At 43.5% G+C, this 7434-nt stretch overlaps 1 long non-coding RNA gene across 1 annotated transcript; it reads right to left on the bottom strand.

The window, feature by feature from the left end:
* Nucleotides 1–3981: 3981 nt before the first annotated feature.
* Nucleotides 3982–6224, bottom strand: LOC119386660 (uncharacterized). Its single transcript, XR_005182338.2, has 3 exons — nt 6136–6224; nt 5161–5320; nt 3982–4212 (listed from the first exon to the last, which is right to left on the bottom strand). It is a non-coding gene; the product is annotated as an uncharacterized LOC119386660 (long non-coding RNA).
* Between the last annotated feature and the right edge of the window lie 1210 nt (nt 6225–7434).

Genomic DNA, 7434 nt, shown 5'->3' with positions numbered 1-7434 from the left:
AGTGTTACGAGGTGGATCGACGTGTTTTTGTAAGTGCAGTACCTATGTGCACATCGTGGGCTTATCAGGAACGTCGACAACACTGGCGTCTAAAAGGGTAACTTACGGTGCGACGTAACATCACATCAGCCCTCACGTTGGAGTGCATACGTCAGTAATATCAAAACTAAGTGCACTTTATGGTGCAATCATGTGAGTATCACGCATAACTTTCGTTAATGTATTCCACCGGGGTCGAGCAATGCTTCAATATAGCTTGCTGAATCATAGGAATAAAAATGCAATGTTTATTAGACTGCTACAAAAGTGGAGCCAATACTGGAACCACAGATGTTAATGTGATATGACACCTGTACCGTAGGAGTACATATGTAGTGTTCATTGCTTTCTTTTAAAATTAGATAGTCAGCACCACAACCACAATTGACGCTGCACCGACATTACGCCTGCATCGGCTGCTTTTCCAAACCAGTTGATAGACCTGGCGTGGCTGTGTGGTGGAATACCTGATTGGCATGCAGAATGCTTGGGTTCGATTCCTGCTGGGATACTAATTCTTATTCTTTGAATTCATCGGGTCAACGCTGCCGATGTCTGTTTCTCTTAACGCTTTCGCATTTAAATTACCCATGTCTGTTCTCGCTATTCCTGAGTAGATATAAACTGTCAACCTCCTGTGGCGCATACCCGTACACCGCAGCCCGTGGTAAAGGGGTATGTGCCACACGTGTCTGGAGGAAAGGGTTTGACGACGTACGCGACAAGATTTTCACGTTATTCATGTCATGACTCGACAGTCATGTCCGTCAAATCCTCTTACCCTCCCATGCCAATTTTGGTTTACGCCAAGCTAAAGAGGCGATCATGTGAGCACCCAGACGTAGGCGGCTAGATAGATAGATAGATAGATAGATAGATAGATAGATAGATAGATAGATAGATAGATAGATAGATAGATAGATAGATAGATAGATAGATAGATAGATAGATAGATAGATAGATAGATAGATAGATAGATAGATAGATAGATAGATAGATAGATAGATAGATAGATAGATAGATAGATAGAAACGCTCAAAGTGCCAAAGGTTCGCTAAGAAATGCTTCGCATTTAAAACCTCTGATGTCTTCTTCGTTTTCTTTGTCGCTCGGCCCTATAATAGTTTACAAACAATTAATGAAAAGAAAGAAGCGCGGAAATTCATTCTAAATGCAGTATTCTACCAGCTTACATTAGATTTAAATGTATCAAACTTTCTTTGGGAGCTTCGTCCCTTTGACGGGAAGGTTGCCGATACCTTGCAGGAGTTTCTCAAGCGGTCAAAGAGAATTAGGCTATAGATTCAATGTTCAATCCTTATTTTTCTTTCTTCCAAATTTCTTTATTTATTGTTGCGCATTCTCCGGTTCATTATTTATATTTGCATTTTTCCATTGATCTGATCTTCATATTTTGAGGGGTCTTGTATTTTTATTTTTTCGTCGTGTTCTAATCGACAAAATATAACATAATATATTTTAACAATCTCCTTAACTATACGATTGTTGGCCAATCTTCCGCTGTGGGTGTGTGCCACAAGTTCAAGGTCGTGCTCTACTCTACAAAGAGAAAGTGCGTGCTGGAAAATGGTATTGGTTTTTTCGCGTCGAATCTTCGTTTACGTTACAGGACATTACAAAATCCTTGCGATATCTCGCCCGGTGTCGCTTGCACTCGCAAAATCTGGCATGATCTCGCGATGCCTGGTTGGACCTCGCGATATTCGCCGTTTGCATCAGCAGTCGAGCGCCATAACAACTAGACCATCGTGGCAGGTGATCAGACTATAGAATACAGATAATTTTAGGAGCTTGCTCGCCAAGCTTCTTATGCTCGCGCCTTGTCCTCACCTCTGTGACCGTCGGCGCGGCGGCACACACGACGCTCGGCGCAGCTGCGCTCTCTCCGGTGATTTCAAGAATGCTCACTAGATGGCGCCGCCGCTCAAGGCGGCACACACCACGCTCGGCGCAAGCGCTAGTTAGGTGACTGCTCGCTGGCCGCACCGCTCGTTTCGCTGGCTTCCTTTCTCTTCGCTGGGAGCTCACTAAGTGAACTCTCTTCGTTGCCGCTCCGCAGCATGAACGGCAGCAGCGCGACGGGCTCGCAACGCAGCAGCAGCTCGGGAAGATCTCGCCTTGCAAATAACCAGCCAACACATGATGTCACGTTACGCTCTCCGATGCGTATCGTACGACTGCAAACGTCCCACCACCATCAGGGGCACTTGTATCGATGTTGCCTTCTCGAACTTTCCATTGCGTCCCATCATCGATGACCCCTTGGCAACATACTTTACTGATCATAAAGCAATCATCTTTAAAGGGAAACGAGTCCACAAGCTCATCGAGGGGCGCCCTTCTTGTACTTTGCAAAAGAACATCTCTTGTGTATATGTAATGCATATAGTTCAACCATCACAAAGCAATCATCTTTAAAGGGAAACCAGTCCCCGAACTCATCGAGGGACGCCCTTCTTGAACTTGGTAAAACAACATCTCTTGTGTATATATAATGTTTATAGTTCATCCAAATGTATATATACTTCATCAAAATGTATATAGTGCATCCAACCATAAATTAAAAAAAAACATTGTGGATGTAATGTATGTATAACAACGTTGTCACGTCTATATATGATGGTAGAGGAATGTGCACGGAGCATTCGTGGGTTACCCGATCATCTCCGAGCAAGCTCCTCTAACATCATTCACTTCGTGGATATGGCGGTGAATTTTTTGGACTACTTGGTTTGACAATTCTGCAAACGTGAACGAAAAACTGACGCGGAGCGTCTTTAGCATTCTAGTCTCCTTCTTTTCAGCATCGCTTTGCGATGCTGAAAACAAACTAATATGACACAATTTTCATGCAACACCATTGCATTGGAGTTGCGAAGATTTCGCACATATGAGCTTTAGAGCTATCGCTCTACTCCTCCACGTAAAGAACACAGAATGCGGCTGGTTCCGCGAGTTTTCTGGTATTATGACTTGAAAATATACATATGTCGTTCCGCTTCAATAAATAAGCTATTGTAGCATTCGCCTCTTTGTGATACTGTCAACGTTCCACTCAGTAGTGCACACCCCAGGTATACCTCCTGAAATATTTGTACGTCACACATAATCAAACGCTACATTGAAGGAGTTACATCGAACAAGTGGCATCTAGGACAACGCGCCGGTTGAAATGTCACCAAAGCTCGGATATCCACGGACTCGGTTGCGAAGAAATATTTTAATAATGATTTACAAAATATACGCCCATCATACGTAGGAATACGGATGCACGTTATTTTCTGGCAGTGCAGCTTATACAATTAGCTGCCTAATACCAAAAGAAATTGAGCTTTCGAATTTATGTCTTGGAATCCCTAAGTTTCATTAAGGTTCCCGTATTTATGAGGTTTTTAAGGTGAACCGTGAACCTGGCAAGAACTTGCGAGGTCCAGCCAGACATCGCGAGATCATGCCAGATTTTGCGAGAGCAAACGAGACCGGGCGAGATATCGCAAGACCTTGCGTAGGTATTTGGAAAGCGTGCTTCGTATTGAGACCGAGCCCTACCAGCAAAATTTGCTTGGCCCAAGCATGGTAAATCATCAGTGGCCAAGCTGTCCATGAATGGAAAGTTATTGGAGGCCAAGCAAAATATGAGCTTGGCAGTTGTAACAAGCCTACCATTGGCCAAGCAAAGGAAGGCCGTTCTTGGCAAATCATTGGAAACACCTCTTGCCACGGTTGGCACTGTAGTGGAACACCATGCAATAACCAAGCATGTTCTAGATATGGAGGCCAAGCATTTTGGCCAATGTAATTTCTGGCACATTTTTTGTAGTTTTTTGTCTTGGATAAAATTTGATGCCCGGCTACTTTTTTCTACATTTTTGTCTGTACCCCCCACCCCCCAAACAAGTCACAAAGCAAATATTTCTGGTGCTTCAGGTTTATTTTACACTGAATATATACAAGGCAATACGCCATTTTTTTATTCCTTCCTGAACTCTTGCGATTATAAAGTGTTGCTTGGGCTTCTGTTGGAGTCTTTCATCAAGGTGGCACGCCGTCTTTGCATAAGTGCACCTTCTTGATCCACAGCGAACATGAGCCACCTTTTTGTTATGTCCGAAACAGCTGCGTCAGTTGTGTTGAACAGGGTACGTCTGGCACCTGTGAAATACAAGGAGACAAAAAATCATGAGCTTCTCTTTAAAAAGTCATTTCTCAGGCTTTCAACAATTTTCAACACATAGCGGGAACATTTGTTGGAAGGCTAATCGGTTATGCATGATTATGAAGATCAGAGCACATGCATGGACAGGAAGAGTTGATTGGACAGCATAATACATATTTTTTTTTCACTTTCAACTACAAGTTTATTAATGCAGTAGCTTGCGTAGTTTTGTGAGAACCCCATCAATATGAAACAAAAGATGAAGAAATACAACAAAAAATGTCCCACTTAATCTTCTATTCTGGCACCCTCTTCCAGAAGAACATATATTCTTTCAAATTATAAAAGATCATACTTTTTTTGCTGATAGCACTATGGAAGGAGCATTGGCGCACGAGCACTCTATTATGTCCTTGTTTTCTTCCTGTACGTATGTCCTTTGAGATTTATGAACGTTGCTGGGATAGTCAATGTACCATAATGTTGTAGTTGCCGGGGAGCTTCTGTTGAGTCCTGCCGCTTAGCAGTGCTGCTGACTGTTAAACAAAGAAATTGGTTATGTGCTCTGGTTCTCGGCTCCTAAAAATAGGAACTCCAATAAAACAGAAAATAAGATGATCGAACACTGCACTGGAGAAGCATCTTGGTAGTAGTGAAACTGTTTGTTTCAATGCTGATTCTTGCTCCTGATGGCACAAGTTGGCAGTATTCATGAAGGCAGCATATATAAACTCTGAAAAATTTTTATCAGTTGGACAAGTTTCCAAACAAACATCAGTAATGCAGTATGTGCAAATATACTGGTCGTGGTGAAGCATCTTCTAAACAACTACGACCGAAATATCACAACATGTTGAAGTCTACATAATACTGAACCTCATAATGAGGATGTTGTCCTGCAGAGCAGGAGAGAAAACTAGAATTTGTTTTTTATTGACACTTACCAAGGAGAAACAGCAGCACATTTGCCAGGCTTTTAAATGCTAATTTGTTCTCAGAAACCCAGCTGTACTTCTGTACGACCATTTTAGATACAATGTGCTGGAGCTCTCTGTGCATGGCATCTTTAGCACTGCTGCCATCTTCTAGGGAGAAATAGCTGATCTGTAATAAAAAAAAAGCAATAAATAAAAGTTTATCAAAGAAATGTTACACATGTTTAAAAGCTTGGAAAGAAGTCTTTATTATATTCAGAGGTTGTGGTGCCAACAGAAAGATAACCTTGCAGTGATAAAACAGCATTATTTCATCACTTGAAATATTCATTATACATTCTACGCAGTACTTGTGCGGACTGACAAAATCTATGCCTTCATGGTGGAAAATTGTGATTAAAAGTAATAAAACCCAGTAAGAATTCAGCATCGCAATGTGGCAACGCGAGGCGCTCCTCCAGAAGCGAACGAGAAATAGCCGCGCACGCCGACCACACGCCACTCGCTGCTACGTGTTAAAGGGCATAGTATACGAAGCTCGACGCTGCTTGATACAAAGTACGGCCATACTGCATACTAAGTGGAACCTTGCATTTACCGAGATGTAGCAGCTACAGACTGCGTCAGCGGTTCGGCAACTGTCTTTCGGATCATGCAGGGGGCAACACCTCAGGTGGCAGTCCGTTCAGTTTGTCATATCGCGAATAGTTTTCACAGAAAACCGTGGATCGCTCATGAAAAATTAAGGCGAATTGAAGCGGTGCTCGAACACCGTACAGAAGAACGTTTGACATATGCCCGGTTTTCGCTGGTAACATGGGAAAACTACGGCATGTGCAATCACACACATTGGAAAAGAGTTAGGACTACACATGCACTACGTAGGCAGCATCCGCGATTTTCGCCTCAGTGAACCTCGTCATCGAATCCCATATTGCATAGAGGGAACAGGGACAAATAGAGAGACTGCTGAAATTTACTCACCTTCTATTTCAACTTGAATTAGAAGCTCGTCGCCCCCCTGCACAGCACACCTCCACCTTCAACCAACGCCATGCGAACAAGGAACAAGGCGCCGCCGCACCGCTGGCCGCGCCGCGCAGTCATACACGCGTGGTTGGAGAGTGTATTCGGTACATGCGAATACACGCTTAAAGCCACATTAACTGCAATATTTTTTATGATTTGTGTACTATTACACAAGCGCTTAACGGCCGCTGCAGTTTGTAAATTCGTGAAAATTGCCTGTTTGGATGCATTGGTGAACTATTTTTTTTAGCGCACTAAGGTTGTGCACAGGCCGAACCGTGCCGCGCCCGGGAAAAGGTGCGAAATTCAAACGTCGCACTGCGCGCGAGCGCATGTACAGGTCTGGTCCTCTGGATAAAAAGAAATGAAAAATGAAGTATTCCGTAGAGCAATCAGAGCGAACTGAATTAATGACCGGAAAAAATATTAGCACGTGGCTATTCGGTAGCTGTTTGTAAGACTTCACGACAAACTGTGCTAGAGAAACGGACACAACCGCTCTTCCGTCTCATTTTTTTAACCGCTTGTACGTCTTCGTGCGTCACGAATTTACATGGAGAAGAATAATACAAAGAAGTGAGTATGCTTGATGGCCAAGCACATTCCGAGAACATTGGCCAGCAACCATGGCACGTTACAGAAAAGCCCTTGGCCTCCATCTTAAATGTGGCAGATATCTTTCAAACCTTTTGTTTCATTCTAATAAGTGGTAAGAGCCAACAACTACGGGAAACACGCACTTAAAAAATAAATTGGCCACTTTCGCTGCCATCTTATCCATATTTTGCATGTAGGCCATGCCCTTTTCTATCACGCTGTCAGGGCATTGGCCAATGATAACGGAAGCCGATGGGAATCCAAGATGTGTCCAATGATCGGCCATCGGCCACTGCTGGTAGGGAGCGGACACTTTGCGAGGAGAAGTGAGATTCTGCGAGGCCTGCTAAGATGTCGCGAGTACTTGATTCGCGATAAGATTTAAGCAATCAAATTGCGCACACTGTAGATAATATTCGGCTTTTTTTTTTACGTTCCAAATACATGATATGATTATAACGCATGCCGTAGCGGAGGGCTCCGGAAATTTTTACCATCTCCCGTTCTTTCATGTGCACCTAAGCCTAAGCACACGGGCCTCAAGCATTTCGTCTCCATCGATATACGGCCGCCACGGCCGGCATGCGATCAAGGGACCTCCGGGTCAGCAGTCGAGCGCCATAACAACTAGACCATCGTGGCAGGTGATCAGACTAT

The sequence above is a fragment of the Rhipicephalus sanguineus genome, chromosome 3, assembly GCF_013339695.2.
Source record: "Rhipicephalus sanguineus isolate Rsan-2018 chromosome 3, BIME_Rsan_1.4, whole genome shotgun sequence".
Taxonomy (NCBI): Eukaryota; Metazoa; Arthropoda; class Arachnida; order Ixodida; family Ixodidae; genus Rhipicephalus; species Rhipicephalus sanguineus.
This window is presented reverse-complemented; position numbering and strand designations above follow the sequence as displayed.